This window comes from Nomascus leucogenys, chromosome 21 (assembly GCF_006542625.1).
Source record: "Nomascus leucogenys isolate Asia chromosome 21, Asia_NLE_v1, whole genome shotgun sequence".
Lineage (NCBI taxonomy): Eukaryota > Metazoa > Chordata > Mammalia > Primates > Hylobatidae > Nomascus > Nomascus leucogenys.
The window spans coordinates 70,425,446-70,442,421 of record NC_044401.1 but is presented as its reverse complement, the minus strand read 5'-3'; positions in this window follow the sequence as shown (position 1 = coordinate 70,442,421).

Below are 16,976 nucleotides of genomic sequence, written 5' to 3'. Positions count from 1 at the left end.
ATGGGTGTAGCTACGATAATGGACAGCAGAGGCAAAGCAGCAATCAGAATAGTCTGACTCCTATAGAGCTCTGGCATTGGCTAATTAATCACAGTGTTCCTACAAGTGAAATTGATAGGAAGCCTACTGCATTCCTACTTAATTTATAAAAGCAGAAAATTTCTAGGTCAAATGGACAAAAGATTAACTTGAATTATGAAAACAGAGACTCATGGCCCCTCAATCAATTCCCAGACTTGAGGCAGTTTACAGACCCAGAACCTCTTGAATGAAGAGGAGGCCAGGTCCGCTTGAGGAAGGACCCCACTACATTACCAACAATTTATGCAGTGAATCTTTCTCCCATACTTCCCCAAGGAGACCTTTGGACTTTTTCCAGGGTAACTGTGCATTGGGGAAAGGGAAATGATCAGATATTTAGGGGACTCCTGGACACTGGCTCTTGGATTCCAAAGGACCCAAAACATCACTGTGGTCCTCCAGTTAAAGTAAGGCTTATGGAGGTCAGGTAATTAATGATGTTTTAGCTCAGGTCCAACTTACAGTGGGTCCAGTGGGCCCAGTGTGTCCCTGGACTCATCCTGTGGTCATTTCCCCAGTGCCAGAATGCATAATTGGCATAGACATACTTAGCAGCTGGCAGAATCCCCACATTGGCTCCCTGACTGATAGGATGAGGGTTATTATGGTGGAGAAGACCAAATGGAAGCCATTAGAGCTGGCTGTACCTCAAAAAGTAGTAAGTGAGTAACAATATCGTACCCTGGAGGGATTGCAGAGATTAGTGCCACCATCAAGGACTTGAAAGATGCAGGGGTGGTGATTCCCACCACATCCCTGTTCAACTATCCCATCTGGCCTCTGCAGAAGACAGATGGATCTTGGAGAATGACAGTGGATTATCATAAGCTTAACCAAGTGGTGACTCCAGTTGGAACTGCTGTACTAGATATGGCTTCATTGCTTGAGCAAATTGACATACCTCATGGTACCTGGTATGCAGCCATTTTTCTCCATTCCTGTCCATAAGGCCCACCAGAAGCAACTTGCCTTCAGCTGGTAAGTCCAGCAATATACCTTTACTGTCCTACCTTAGGGGTATCTCAACTCTCCTCCTTTGTGTCATAATCTTATTTGCAGAGACCTTGATCACTTTTCACTTCTGCAAGGTATCATACTGGTCCATTACATTGATGACATTATGCTGATTGGATCCAGTGAGCAAGAAGTAGCAAACACACTGGACTTATTGGTGAGACATTTGTGTGCCAGAGGATGGGAAATAAATCCAACTAAAATTCAGGGACCTTCTACCTCACCAAAATTTCTAGGGGTCCAGTGGTATGGGGGCTGTTGAGATATTCCTTCTAAGGTGAAGGATAAGTTGCTGCATTTGGCCCCTCCTACAACCAAGCAAGAGGCACAATACCTAGTGGGCCTATTTGGATTTTGGAGGTAACACATTCCTCATTTGGGTTTGTTACTCTTGCCTGTTTATCGAGTGACCCGAAAGACTGCCAGTTTTGACTGGGGTCCAGAATAGAAGAAGGCTTTGCAACAGGTCCAGGCTGCTGTGTAAGCTGCTCTGCCACTTAGGACACATGACCCAGCAGAAACAATGGTGCTTGAGGTGTCAGTGGCAGATAGGATGCTGTCTGGAGCCTTTTGCAGGCCCCCATAGGTGAATCACAGCGGAGGCCTCTAGGATTTTGGAGCAAGCCCCTGCCATCTTCTGCAGATAACTACTCTCCTTTTGAGAGACAGCTCTTGGCCTGTTACTGGGCTTTTGTGGAAACTGAACGTTTGACTATGGATCATCAAGTCACCATGCGACCTGAACTGCTTATCATGATCTGGATGCTTTCTGATCTATCTAACCATAAAGTGGGCCATGCAAAGCAGCATTCCATGATCAAATGGAAGTGATAGATATGTAAGTGGGTTTGAGCAGGTCCTGAAGGCTCAAGTAAGTTACATGGGGAAGGGGTTCAAATGCCCATGGTCTCCACTCCTGCCACCCTGCCTTCTCTTCCCCAGCCTGCACCAATGACCTCATGGGGGGTTCTCCATGATCAGTTGACAGACAAAGAGAAGACTAGAGCCTGGTTCACAAGTGGTTCTGCAGTATATGCAGGCACCATCCGAAAGTGGACAGCTGTAGCACTACAGCCCCTTTCTTGGACATCCCTGAAGGACAGCGGTAAAGGGAAATCTTCCCAGTGGGCAGAACTTCGAGCAGTGCACCTGGTTGTGCACTTTGCATGGAAGCTGAAATGGCCAGATGTGCGATTATATATTGATTCATGGGCTGTAGCCAATGGTTTGGTTGGATGGTCAAGGACTTGGAAGAAGCATGATTAGAAAATTGGTGACAAAGAAATTTGGGGAGGAGGTATATGGATGCAGCTTTCTGAGTGGTCAAAAACTGGGAAGATGTTTGTATCCCATTTGAGTGCTCACCAACAGGTGACGTCAGTAGAGGATAATTTTAATAACCAGGTGGATAGGATTCTGTGGACACCACTAGCCTCTTTCCCCAGTCACTCCTGTCACCGCCCAATGGGCCCGTGAACAAAGTGGCCATGGTGGCAGGGATGGAGGTTAAACATGGGCTCAGCAACGTGGACTTCCACTCATCAAGGCTGACCTGGTTACGGCCACTGCTGAGTGCCCAATATGCCAGCAGCAGAGACCAACCCTGAGCCATCCATATGGCACCATAACTTGTGGTGATCCACCAGGTACCTGGTGGCAGATTGATTATATTGGACCTCTTCCATCATTGAAAGGGCAGAGGTTTGTCCTCACTGGAATAGACGCTTATTCCAGATATGGGTTTGTGTATCCTACACGCAATGCTTCTGCCAAGACTACCATCCTTGTGCTCATGGAATGCCTTATCCACCGTCATGGTATTCCACACAGCATTGCCTCTGACCAAGGCACTCACTTTGCAGCTAAAGGAGTGTGGCAGTGGGCTCATACTCATGGAATTCACTGGTCTTACCATGTTCCCCATCATCCTGAAGCAGCTGGATTGATAGATCAATGAAATGGCCTTTTGAAGTAACAATTACAGTGCCAACGAGATGACAATACTTTGCAAGGCTGGGGCAAAGTTCTCTAGAAGGCTGTGTATGCTCTGAATCAGTGCCCAATGTTTGGCACTGTTTCTCCCACTGCCAGAATTCGCAGGTCCAGGAATCAAGAGGTGGAAATGAAAGTGGCACCACTCACCATCACCCCTAGTGATCCACTAGCAAAATTTTTCCTTCCTGTTTCCACAACATTACATTCTGCTGGCCTAGAGGTCTAGTTCCAGAGGGAGGAATGCTGCCCCCAGGAGACAAAACAACATTTGTATTAAACTGGAAATTAAGATTGCCACCTGAACACTTTGAGCTGCTCCCTACCTTTAAGTCAACAGGCTAAGAAGGGAGCTATAGCGTTGGCTGGGGTGATTGACCCAGGCTACCAAGATGAAATCAGTCTACTACTCCACAATGGAGGTAAGGAAGAGTATGCAGGGAATACAGGAGATCCATTAGGGCGTCTCTTAATATTACCATGTCCTCTGATTAAGGCCAACGGGAAACTACAACAGCCCAATCCAGGCAGGATTACAAAGGACCCAGGCCCTTCAGGAATGAAGGTTTGGGTCACTCCACCAGGAAAAAAACTACAACCTACTGAGATGCTTGCTGAAGGCAAAGGGAATACAGAATATGTATTAGAAGAAAGTGATCATTAATACCAGCTACCACTACGTGACCATCTCTAGAAACGAGGACTGTAATTGTTATGAGTATTTCCTCCTCCTTTTGTTAAAAACATGTTTGGACAAGTATACACTTGCACTAAGAAAATACCTTCATTTTATTTCCTTTTTCCTTTATCACATGATGTAAGATTTGTTGACTTTACATAAGCATTTAAGTACTGTTAACTTTATGTAACAGTATTTGAGTAGGGTATTGGTGCATTTGCCATTGCATGAAGGATAGTTGTGTTGTGTTAGGGGTAATTATGACCTTATTACTGTCTTTATTTGAAGATTGTGTATGATCTTAGGAGAGGTGTATGAGTTCAAGTTAACAAAGGGTGGACTTGAAATGGTTAATACTGAGTGTCAACTTGATTAGATGGAAGGATGCAAAGCATTGATCCTGGGTGTGTCTGTGAGGGTGTTGCCAAAGGAGATTCACATTTGAGTCAGTGGGCTGGGGAAGGCAGACCCACCCTTAATGTGGAGGGCACAATCTAATCAGCTGCCAGTGCAGCTAGAATATAAGCAGGCAGAAAAGTGTGAAAAAGAGATACTGGCCTAGCCTCCCAGCCTACATCTTTCTCCCGTGTGGAATGCTTCCTGCCCTCAAACACTGGACTCCGAGTTCTTCACTTTTGGAACTCGAACTGGCTCTCCTTGCTCCTCAGCCTGCAGACGGCCTATTGTGAAACCTTGTGATCGTGTGAGTTAATACTTAATAAACTCCCGTTTGTGTGTGTGTGTGTGTGTGTATGTGTATAGGATCTTTTGTAATAACAGCTTAGCTATACGGACACATATATTATACTCTTTGCAGTTGTAAGCAAGGAATTTTTTCTCCTCCTCTTCCTTGTCTTTTTCCTGCTGCTCCTCTTCATCCTTTTCTTGAATGATATTAATTCAGAATTTTCACTATTCCCTACTAGCGTTACTAGTCAGACAATCTAAATTAATGAGGTTTTCTCTGCTTAAGCAAAAACAAATTAAATTCCCTTTGTAGCTTGAATAAGAATAGCTGAATTTGAATTTAAAAGGTATCTAAGGATTTTGTATGTTTCCTAAACAAAGCTAATGAGATGTAGTTGTTCTTTTGTAATAGTGGGAAGCAAAAAACATGGAATGTATATCTTACTTTGGTTACTGAAACCTGCAGGCAGATTTTATCTGTTTATTGGGATTAGTATAAAAGACTGGATAATAGTATTTAATATTTATTTCTTTCGTTGTCAGATGAACTTTTTCTTTAATCGTATCTAGTTTGAGATGAGAAACTGCTGACTATAGAGTATTATACATATACACATTGTTCAAAATTGCAAGTTATACAAGAAACAAAACTAGCACAAATGCTATGATTCACTGTAGAAAAGGATAGTTATAATGATACTTTTCTTAACTTTCTTTGGGGGCGGTTGTCTATGAGATATGTGTTAACTTGCTAAGTTCAGATCTCTCCTGCCCCCCAAAAGTTGACATCTCCCAACAAATTTAATGTGTGAGAAGGATCCTGCCCTAGCAATGTGTAACATCACCATAGCTTTCCACTTTTTTCTCTCATACCCAGTCTCTATTAGTGTTTCTGAGTAGTAAGGAGCACGAGAAAACTTTCTCTGCTATTGAAAATCTAGCTCAAGGGTGGCAAAAACACCACCTTGGTTCTCACATCACCACTTCCTGAAACCACTTTCATAGCTGACATTACTAATCAGTGTCCACAGTATCTCTCTGAGCCTGGACATGGCTTCACAAGTCACAAAAATGTGTTCTTGGCAGCCACAGCTGATTGATCACAGTTGTTTCTGAATGTGAAACCTATTTTTCAGCTCCAATCTACTTGGTGAAAAAGACATACATTTAGGAGGATATATCTGGTTCACAAATTTTCTTACTCAATAAGATGCTACTAAAGTGCATTATTTGGCCCAATTTCAGGACCACAAGTACGTAGTTCTTCTGTCACCTCCAAAAACAAAGAAAGGAAAAAATGTGTGCCATGTTAAAATGTAATCTATCCTTGGTAGCATGCCTACATTAAACCTACAAATAAAAGAGAACATAGTTACTTCTCAATCTGGATCCAGAACACTTCAATACCAGTTATTCTTATGCCTTCCTTTTTGGTTTACCCAGTATTTAACCAATAAACATTTGAACGGATGAGTAAATGAATGCTCATGTGTAACAGTTCAAGTAATATTTTTGAATATGTTCTGAATAGAATTTCAAAATTTGGAGAGAAATTAGAAGCATCTATTCCAATGATTTACAAGACAGGGCGCATAGTTTTAAAAAAGTATAGTAAATAGTATAAAACTTTTTACTTCAAGAAGTAAAAGTAGCTATTTAATAATGTAGAAAGGAAAGATCTTGTTATCGGGGAGGTGTGGAGGTACCACTTCTTGAGTGTGAAGACACATACGCAGAGGAGGGAAATAGAGGCATAAGATTCTTCTGTTTCCAAAAGTGGGATATGTGTTATAAAATGTTAAGAAATGCTCATCACTTGAGAGATATTGTTATGATAAGACAATGATATTCTATTTCATAAACACTAGTTATGTTTGTGTTTGTTGATTTTTCTTTTTTTGCCATGAGATCGTACTAGAATTTCAATAAGGTTGTTTGTTTCCTTTAATGATTAGTCCTTTGCATTTAACTGAAAATGCTAAGCTAGCCTAGTTTAGTTATTTCATTGAGTTGTGTTCAATAATGTTGTGCTATGAGCCACCAGTTAAAATATAAATCAGATAGCAATATTGACGTCTTTTTCTATTCTGGCAACACACTTGCTTGCCCACCCATGCACAAGCACTCATGTATGCATGAGTGCATGCACATGTGCAAAAACAAAACTAAAAGCATTTATCAAAGTCAGCTAAACAATCGGTTTCCAAATACCATTCCACAAAATAGTGCTTGTGCAAAGCATGACATCCATCTACAGGTATTTATGGTTAAGTGAGAAAAATCAGGACAACTGTTTGAGCCTTCCATAAACCTAAAAGTACTTAGTTTAAAGAAGTGCCCTTTATTCTGCATTAATGTACTTTCTCATTTTTATTATTAAAATTACCTTTTTTTTATAATTTTAAAGATTGAGATCCCAACATTGTTTATTCAAATTTCGATGAAAGATTCTTGGCTTATGAAATCCTCAGCCTGGTTAATGCGACATCTTAAAAATATTTGTGATTCTCCATAGAGCCTATGAGTTATCCTGCAGAGAAGAAAACCTTGTGAGAACTTTGGCTAGTTAATAAGAGTTGTTGGCCTGCCTTTGTTGTTTAAGACACCAAGCACAGACAGAACACAAGGTTTCGAATTAGAAGGATAGATCACTTCTATTAGAAGGATAGATCACTTACACAAACAATTTCAGGTTTTTGAATCTCAGTTTCCTTATCTTGAAAATGAAAGTAAAAATGCCCATCTCAGAGGGTTGGAGTGAAAATTAATGAGAAAAAAATATAGAATACACGATTTCCACACTTGGCAACACTTGATGACTGTTGCTATTTTCTCTTCAGTTGTGTTTGTACCATAATGTTTTCTTTCAAACAATAGTTGTCTTATCTCTGTCAAAAATAAATCTATTATTAGCCATCGTATCTTGGTTAGAGGTTGTAAAGTCTAAATGGCATTTGATCACAGTGTTTAAAAAGGTATAAGATGCCAAACTTCATTTTTCAGTGATAAAAAGATAAAGCTTTAAAATAGAGTTTCATAAGGGGAAAGGCTAATAGTTGTTTTTCTTTTATCAAATATGTTAATGGAACATTTATAAGTCTGCAGATTTTTCTGCAAGATCTACACAAGTTCTGAATCACACCAGGTTCTATAATGCTGTGGTCAATAACACGGATGCTGGAGACAGACCGAGTTTTAATTCTATGCTCTCCATTCACACCTTATAACCTTGAGCAAGGTATTTAACTTCTCTTTTCCTCACCTATAAAAAGGCACTAAATAATATCCCTTGTTGCAGACAGTTGCAAAGATAAATGCATTAATACATGTCAAAGGACCTGTGCCTGTTTCAGGCTAACATTCAGTAAATGTTACCTACTCTTGTGCCACAGAGGCTGATTTTATCTTGGACTGTCTTTCTAATCCAGCTGTGGGTAGCTCCAACCTACAAATTTTCCAGTATTTTTCTTATTTGCTTCCTGACTGTTTCACTTATCCATTGATATATAAGAAAGCAGCTCAAAACAGCAGCATAAAACAAAAGGCATTTTGTTATGTCCACAGATTTTGTGGGTCAAGAAGTTACAAGGCTCAGGGGGAATCACTTGCGTTATCTCTGCTCCATGATGTCTGGGGACTCAGCTGAGAAGACTCCAACAGAGAGTGCTAACTCAGTGACTCAGGGCTAGAATAATCTGGAGGCTCCTTCAGCTCACAAGTCTGATACCTTGACTGGAATGACTCAAAGACTTGGCTCAGCTGGGATTGTTGACCACAGCGCCTACACGTAGCCTTTCCATGTGGCTTGGGTTTCTTTTTCCATGGTGGCTGGTTCCTCAGCAGGAGCAACCCCAGAGCGAGTGTTCCAAAAAGCCAGACAGAAGCTACAAGGCCCTCGACCACCTGACCTCGGAAGTCAGGGAACATTCTACCATACTTTGATGCTCTAAGCAATCACGAGCCCTTTCTGATTCAAGGGGAGGGGAGGTAAACTCCACTCTGGATAGGAGAAGTGTCAAAGATTTCAGATTTTTTTCCCTTCTTTTTATTTTATTTTGTTTGTTTATTTATTTATTTATTTATTGGCAAAGTTTTTGCTCCTGTTACCCAGGCTGGAGTGCAATGAATGGTGTGATCTCAGCTCACCGCAACCTCCGCCTCCCGGATTCAAGCGATTCTCCCACCTAAACCTCCTGAGTAGCTGGGATTGCAGGCATGTGCCACCACGCCAGGCTAATTTTTGTGTTTTTAGTAGAGACGGGGTTTCTCCACGTTGGTCGGGCTGGCCTCCATCTCCCGACCTCAGGTGATCCACTCACCTCGGCCTCCCAAAGTGCTGGGATTACAGGCGTGAGCCACTGCGCCCGATCCTTTTTCCTTCTTTTTAAAAACTTTCTTCCTATGTAGCTATCTCCATTTTATCTATTGCACTTATTCTCCAAGTTTTCGTGATTACTGGTCTCCAATCTTCCTCAAGCTCTGTATAACTTTGATAAACTCTCACCCCTAAAATCTGAACTGTAATCATCCCTCTGGTAATCTTTGCTGCTCTTCACACACCCCAGATGGCATTCCCTGTCACTGTCCACTCCACAAGCCCCACCTCACATCCTGTTTCTTTGCACCAGCTCTACCTGCCTACAGAAGAGCCATTAGGTAGAATAATATTTGTACAACACTAACCAGAATTTCCCTCCGTTTTATAACTTCCTCTTTGGTCTATCTTCAACTTTGTGAAGCTCACATTATTCTGCTTTATGGACTTAGAGAAGAAATGTACCTTCAGACAGTAGAAAATAGAGGCAGCTCCTCCTAGAAAAGTAGAAAAAACAGTGAAGCACAAATATTTGGTTACAAAGATTCCCTCAAGAAACTTCAGAACGAGTTCTCAGTTAGGGGAGAAGAAAAGGTCCGAGACAGAGTAATGAGAACAGAAATATCGGTGGGTAGCAGAGAGATGAGCTCTGTGCACTATGACTTAGGTCAAAGCTTTAGGGAGATGGTAAAAATCCCAAATAGTTTCATGGGACCTGAGAGCAGAAAGGACCTGAGGCTGTTCCTAGGTCCCTGGAGAAGTAGCAATACCTTGAAGAAAAAAATGACTGTGTTTAAGTAGGATGGGGCCTTAGCAGCCTAACCACCGACTTAGAAAGACCTGGAATTAAAGAAGGAAACAGCCAATCGTGAAAAGACCTTGCAGAGGGAGTCGAGAAAGACTCCTATGGGCTTTTCGCCAAGGATAAAAGAAAATGGCATTGTGGGCCAAATGCCTTGCTCCCTCAATGTTCTTTTCAACAAGCTCCCCCTGAAATATAAAAATTCATGGAAAAGGAAAGAGAAGCCCAAATTACAAAGATTAACCTTCCATCTCCTTAATAAGAGGTGGTAGGTTCTAATTTTAGAAAAATAAAGCAAAAAAAGCACACCTGAATGTGTACTGTGTGAATCAGGGTCACATATACTTAATGTTTCATACCGATAGAGGTTACCAGAGAGAGGTGGGTGCATACAATAGAATAAACACTATATGGCATTGGTTTCATTATCAATTCTAATTTCTGTTGTCTTGAAGTTATATTATATATTAGGTCCTTGTTAAATGCGTTGAAAAAGACTAAGAGAGCTATTAGGTAAATGGAAATTGTTACAAATGGGAGTTGCCATTCATTCATTTAAACCTTACTGAGCACCCACATAGGACAAACATTGTGTTAGAAGTTGGGGTTACAGAAATGAAAAGGACATAGTCTTTGCCCTGGAAAATGAAGCTCACATTCAAACAGCTTTAGAACAGACATGATCTCTTTGTCTCATAGACTTGGTCTTAGGTTCATAACTAGACACATGCCAATGTGTGGGAAATCTGGTCAGTTTGGAAAAAGTACGCTCTTAGAGTTCTTCATTCAAACACATAATGATTCCTGTGGCAATTTCCTCCTTCTGTGACTTGGTCAACAGACGAAAGAGAAAGCTTTGAAACACATACACATGTATCCATGCACACCATCTCTATATTCTGGAATAGAGCATGTTGCCACCGCATAATACGTTTAGACAAAAACCACTTACTTTATAGCGATCTTTGTTCACATGAGATCTCCAGTAACAAATAGTATTGCCAATTTCTTCTTTTGTTTGATGTCAGTGTAAGATATTCATTTAGAAAATGCACTGGATATAATGTCACCTTAATTATGGTATGGGAAAGTTTAATGAAAATAAATTCCCCTTTCTAGCCCTAGGCTTTAATGCCACTGGTCTCTTCTGTTTATTCCAATGAATTACATTCTGGCACCCACGAAAATCACATAACAAATGCATGACTAATGCAACATTCACACAAAACATTACATTAGTTCCATATGATCAGCTCTATTCCAGTGAACACCAAACCAAATCACGTCATTGTAATGTGAGTTGTGATTTAATATCCTAATTTTTAAGTAGTTTTGTCTGAACTTGACATGTTGTTTACACCACTCATGGTGGTTTCAAAGACATAGTGCATGCACACTTTATTTGGCTGGGCTACCTGTGTCCACCACCCCCACATAGACACAACCCTAATTAATATATCAAATAATATTAATCTTTTACTACTAAATATGTTCTCAACCATCTTCCTACCAGCTGCCAAATTACAGACAGGCATCAGTTGATTTTTTTCAATAACTCAAAAATCCCTATAATGTAACATGCTTCAGAGTTTGGAGAACTAAAATTAGGAGGGAAACAGGTTATAACTCCAGCCCAGGGAAATTTTACAGCTGCATAGTGTTATCATAAAGTGAGGCTAGAATCACTCCATGAGCAAAAGTCCAGTCTGTTTTGAGACAAGACATTCTTTCTGCCTGAAGTCTTTTCCTTCCACTTTGTATGGCCGGCTCAGTGGCATCCTGTAGGTCTCAGCTCAGTTGTTAGCTCCTAAGAAGGCCTCTGACTCCCCTATTTAGAGCAGGCCCCTCTGCATCAGTTACTCCCTATCACATCACACTGTTTGGCGATCTCAACTACCTGCCAGCTCTCCCTTTTTCCTTAGCAATTGAATTGCTACCTAATTTCTAAGTGAGCCTGTGGCCAACCAGAATGATGTCTTCCTATTCCAGCTTTCCCTTCAGCCACAAACTACATTCTTACTATTGGGGCAAAACACTAATTATCCTTACACGGAGGAGATATGGCCCTCTTCTCACCTTTGTCCTCTATGCAGATGTAATGGCTGAAGGCCAAGCAACCATCTTTGGTCTATGAGGTAGAAAGCATATGTTGAGAATGATGAACAAATCTGGACCTTTGATGAATTGATGAAGCTGCCTTATGCATACTTGAAGAACCTGTCTCTGACCTTCTTTAATGTGAGAAAGAGAGAAATAAACTTTCTAAGCCACAATTAACATTCAACATATATAGTAACTGCTCCAGCATATAAACCTGTTCCAATCAAACAAAATAGGGCACTGGTCAATCAGAAATGATGTCAGTGTTAAAAAATTGTAGCTGCCCCTATATATAGGCTGAATCACAACACAGGCTTGGTTAAAGCCAAATGATTTTGAATCTTCTGTCACTTGCAGCTAAACCTAATCCTATGAAGTATATTTCGTTTTCTTTATAACCCTGGTTGTAGTCCCTGATTATCTTTTCATTGTTTTAGTTGTTCATTATCTTTCCCTCCCCTTAAAATCTAATCTCTATGAGGGCAGAGACTCCTTTGGGGTTTGCTGCTGGAACATTGCTCTGTTGAATGTTAAAAGAATGAATGAACTATTTCTTTAATTTTTTATTGCGAGATATAATATTTTGGGAATTGCAGATCTGGAGGAGTGAAAAGAATTCTATTTGGAGAACTAGGGTTGGCAGTGGAATTGACAAAAGTTTTTTTTTTTCTCCCAGACTCAAAAAAAAAAAAACCTGATGAAATTAGTGGTAGATAAAAATTCATTTCTAGCTTCTAACAAGGAATCACAAACAATGGAGGACATATAAAGAGAGTAGCAGCTTTATTAATAATACTTTCCTACTCCATTCGTGATCTTTTGATGACAACCCTACCGGAGACACTCTTTATCAGGCACTAAAGCAATTTAGATGCTGTCACATGCCTTTCTTGATATATACGTATTAGACATAAAGCAGTTTTCTGTTCTTTAGCTTATTTTAGTATATAATTAAAACTCTGACTGTCTGCTACTAAGCAACGGAGCATGGCAGAGGTTGATCACATCCTATCACAAAGATAGAAAGAAGAAAAATAATAAAAATAATCATACACATTCCTGTAATCAGTCTTCAGATCTTAATTATGTTTTAACTCCTTTGTTATGCCTAAGGCAATGCCTATTGGCATTTAAAGGACACTCTCACTTTGCTGCCTAAGTTCAATCTAGCTCTTTAATTTGGATCCTAGTCTATTTATGAAATTCTTTGGGGGTCATTTAAGGTCATAAGGGGTGATAGAAAACTGAGATAGGACTCAGGAGGTTTAAGATCCATTCAGCCCTCAAACTGGTTTATTATGTCCAGGGGTGCAGCCAAATTCTCTCCTCTGAGGTACAGAGGCTGTGGTGGGGTGTGTGCAAGACTGGAGGAGGATGGGGGAAGAAGGAGGCAGGGTTTGCAACATTGGTGGGTGAGCAAGTGCACACGTACACAGAACAGCCCTCTACCACCTTTCTATGTCTCTTAAGGTCTGACCTCTGAAGCTTCAATTGTATATTTCACCCTGATTCCAAAGATGCTTTTCATCGGAGCCTTAATTTTTACATTAATGGTATTTCTTTAAAATTGTTGAAGTGTACCTGTTTTGGAGAATAAGCTTAGGGATAATAACTCATTCTTCTGTTCTGGCCCCCTCCTTCCTCAACTTCCAAAAAGACTTCAAAACATAAGTCGCATTTACTCATTCATTCATTCCCTCAACTATTAATTTTCCGAGCCCCTATTTTGTACCATGCTATGTTCTAGGCCTCATATTATTACCCATACAATGGGTGGGTTCCATTGCTTGGTGGGTGATAGTCAGATGACCACAAGCAAGAAGGATTTATTAAACAGATATTATTACTATTACTTACAACAGGTAAGGAGGGCACTGGGCATAGTTCCCAAAGCAGTAGCTCTCCAAACAAAGGTGAAAATAGGGCTTTTCTTGGGCTAGTTAGCCGAGTCATTGTATGCAGAGTTGCCATCATCACAGCGTGTGTGCAGTCACTGATCATGCTTCCACATACATCACATGTATGGAAAATGGCCAATAAGCTCCTCCCTGGGCAGGGTTTTTAGTATGGCAATGAGGGGAGTTCACCAAAGTTCACATCTAACTCAGGCATCTCTGGATCCAACCCATTTTTGCTATTCCAGGGCTGAGCTTCTTCCTGGAACATTCATGAAACAACAACAACTCAAGGTGCAACAGTTACAAATAGGTACTTTTTCCCAGTGTATACTCTGAAACCCAGGGACCTTGGTTACATAATGGTGAACAAATCCAGTACCTTTGCCCTTGTGGAGCTTCCATTCTATAGTGAAAGACAGCCAGTAAGTAAGAGGGGCTCTTTACAAATAGGAATGGATTATTAGCGCATATTGAACTCTCACTATGCTAGACTTATGGTCAATTCATGGTGCTATTTACTCCTCTCACCAACCAATGAAAGAGGTACGGAGGCTGTACAATGGTAGCACATTGCCTGGGCTTGCAGCCTGCCTCTGCCACTTACTCTGTGTAATCTTAAGCAAGTTCCTGAATCTTTGCTTTCCTCGGTTTCTTTATCTGTCAAATGGGGATCCTACTTTATATAGGGTTGTTGGGAGAATCATGCATTTGTAGCTCTCACAGCAGTGCTCAGCATTTTGTTCGATTTTCCAGATAAATAAATTGAGGCATAGGCAAATTAAATAATTTGTCCCAATCCATTCAGCTAATAAAAAGTGGGAACCAAAGTTCCAACCCCAGTCTCTGACGGTACCACGTGTTCCCTTACCCACGATTCGGCTTTGCTCTTCCAGCAAGGTCTCTTGGCCTCTTGGAAGATCAGTTTCTCCACCTGCAATCTGGGCATAAATTGCCTCCCTCCCACCCAGTCTGTTGTGAGACTGAACCATGATAAAGTATTTTAAAGTGCTCTGAAAACCATAAAGCACCACAGAAAATGTGTCTATTATTGTTATATTTGTATTTTTATATTTACCACTTTAATTTGTGTCATAAGTTGTGTTTGCATATTTGTCATATAAGGCTTTCTGTTTAATCTGTCATGGTTCATATAGAACCTGTTAGCCAGCCTGGGAGTCTGTGTAGCGCTTCCTTAGTCCTTGGATAGACTTTCATTAGTCAACCCACTCTTTGAGGATGATCCCTGTCAGTTCTCCTCTAAGTGGAAGAGGAAATATAGAAGATAGGAACCGAAACCATCTACTGTTTTGGATACTTGTTAAACGTTCTGTGAAAGTTTTAGTTGTCTGGGCAGATGGTGAAAGCACTTCAAAATCCTGGGGACAGAATTCAACAAGAGTGAGCCCAAGTAAGAGGGAGTTCATTGAAACGATAAAGGGGCATCTCAGCAAATCTGGAGAAGCCAAGCATTTAAGCATGCCTTAAGGAAACCAAGTTATGGGGCCCAGAACCCTTTCTCCTTGCAAGCAGGGGCGACCTCCAGCGGCTTTCAGATAACCTAAAAGTGGCTAATGCTGGCTGGGCATGGTGGCTCACACCTCTAATCCCAGCACTTTGGGAGGCTGAGGTGGGCGGATTACCTGAGATCGGGAGTTTGAGACCAGCCTGACCAACATGGAGAAACCCCGTCTCTACTAAAAAAAAAAATACAAAATTAGCCAGGCATGGTGGCACATGCCTGTAATCCCAGCTACTAGGGAGACTGAGGCAGGAGAATTGCTTGAACCTGGGAGGCAGAGGTTGCGGTGAGCTGAGATCCTGCCATTGCGCTTCAGCCTGGGCAACAAGAGCAAAACTCCATCTCAAAAAAAAAAAAAAAAAAAAAAAAAAAAAAAAAAAGTGGTGAATGCTGTCATGTCACTTGGGGAAAGATTTCATTCTGGGGAAGTCATGTGCCTCCACAAAAGAAAACAATATGACTTCTTTAACTAAATTCAAAGGATTCTGTTTTGACCCAGATTTATATAGATCAACACAAGTCCTTATCAATATACAGCATGAGAGGAGGTACTTAATGTCTCTTTTTTCAGAGTTTTGGTACTGCACCACCCAAAGATTTCTAACCATGTGAGACTTTTGAGAGCCCAGACCCAGAAGACATTCTTTGGGGGGACATAAAAAAGGATGCTGATCAGTCCCCAGTCAAGGTCCTACAAGGAAATAGAAATAATCTGGAATTAGGGAGGCCAGTCAAAACTGTGCTAAAATGATGAGCTACATTAGGAAAAATTCAAAAGTACCATTTATCTGCAGATGTCTATGCATTCGAACAGAGAGATATTCTGAGCCATTCCACTCACAGAGAGACTGATAACTACTTTAAAAAGTAACTTATAGTTTGCTACATTTAGGAAGGTCCTTAATAAATATTATGGATGATGATATAACTGATGCTTAAATATCTGTAATATGAGGTTGAGGGCAGAAAACAAAATCAGAGTTGGATATACTGCATTGAAAATAAAATTCCAGCCAAAATATCAAAAACGTAGAAATTGTACAGAGGCAGGTGAACAAGAGGAGCGAATTCTTAAGAATACAAGGTGGCCTGCTTCATTGTTCTTTCTCAGACTTTTAACATCTTCCTTTGTATTAGAAAACTAAAGCCAACATGGCCTCTTGTCTCTGTCCCTGACTCAACACCCGAACCATATATATATATATATTATTATGCTTCTCTACAGAGGTCAACTGGCACGTGTGTTTATTTATATGCAAAGATCCTCAATTGGCTGCCCCAGAAAGAGACAGCATGTGCTGAAAAGATTTAGAGAGATCCCAAATGGGACACAGAGAGAAAGCAGTTGTTTATCATTTGTCAATGAATCAGCTCTTCCGGAATGAGATGTCTGTCCTCCTCCTGATCAGCTATAATAGGGATAGAGCCACCTTGCAATACTTTCTGTTTCTTTAATCAATAAAGAAGTTGTGAGTTGGGCATCCTTTCCATAATTTCTCTATTTTTGGTAATTTGGGTGGAATTTTATTTCTCATGCAGTGTATCCAACTCTGATTTTCTCTCTCTCAATTCCACATTATAGATAGTTAAGCATCAGTTATACAATCACCCCTAATATTTATTAAGGACATTCTTAAATGGGGCAATGTATAGACTACTTTTTATTTATTTATTTTTATTATACTATAAGTTCTAGGGTACATGTGCACAACTTGCAGGTTTGTTACATGTGTATACATGTGCCATGTTGGTGTGCTGCACCCATTAACTCATCATTTACATTAGGTATATGTATAGATTACTTTTTAAAGTAGTTATTAGTCTCTTTGTGAGTGGAGTTGCTCAGAATATTATACACCCAAAGATTCTCTCTTATCAATGACCAGCCA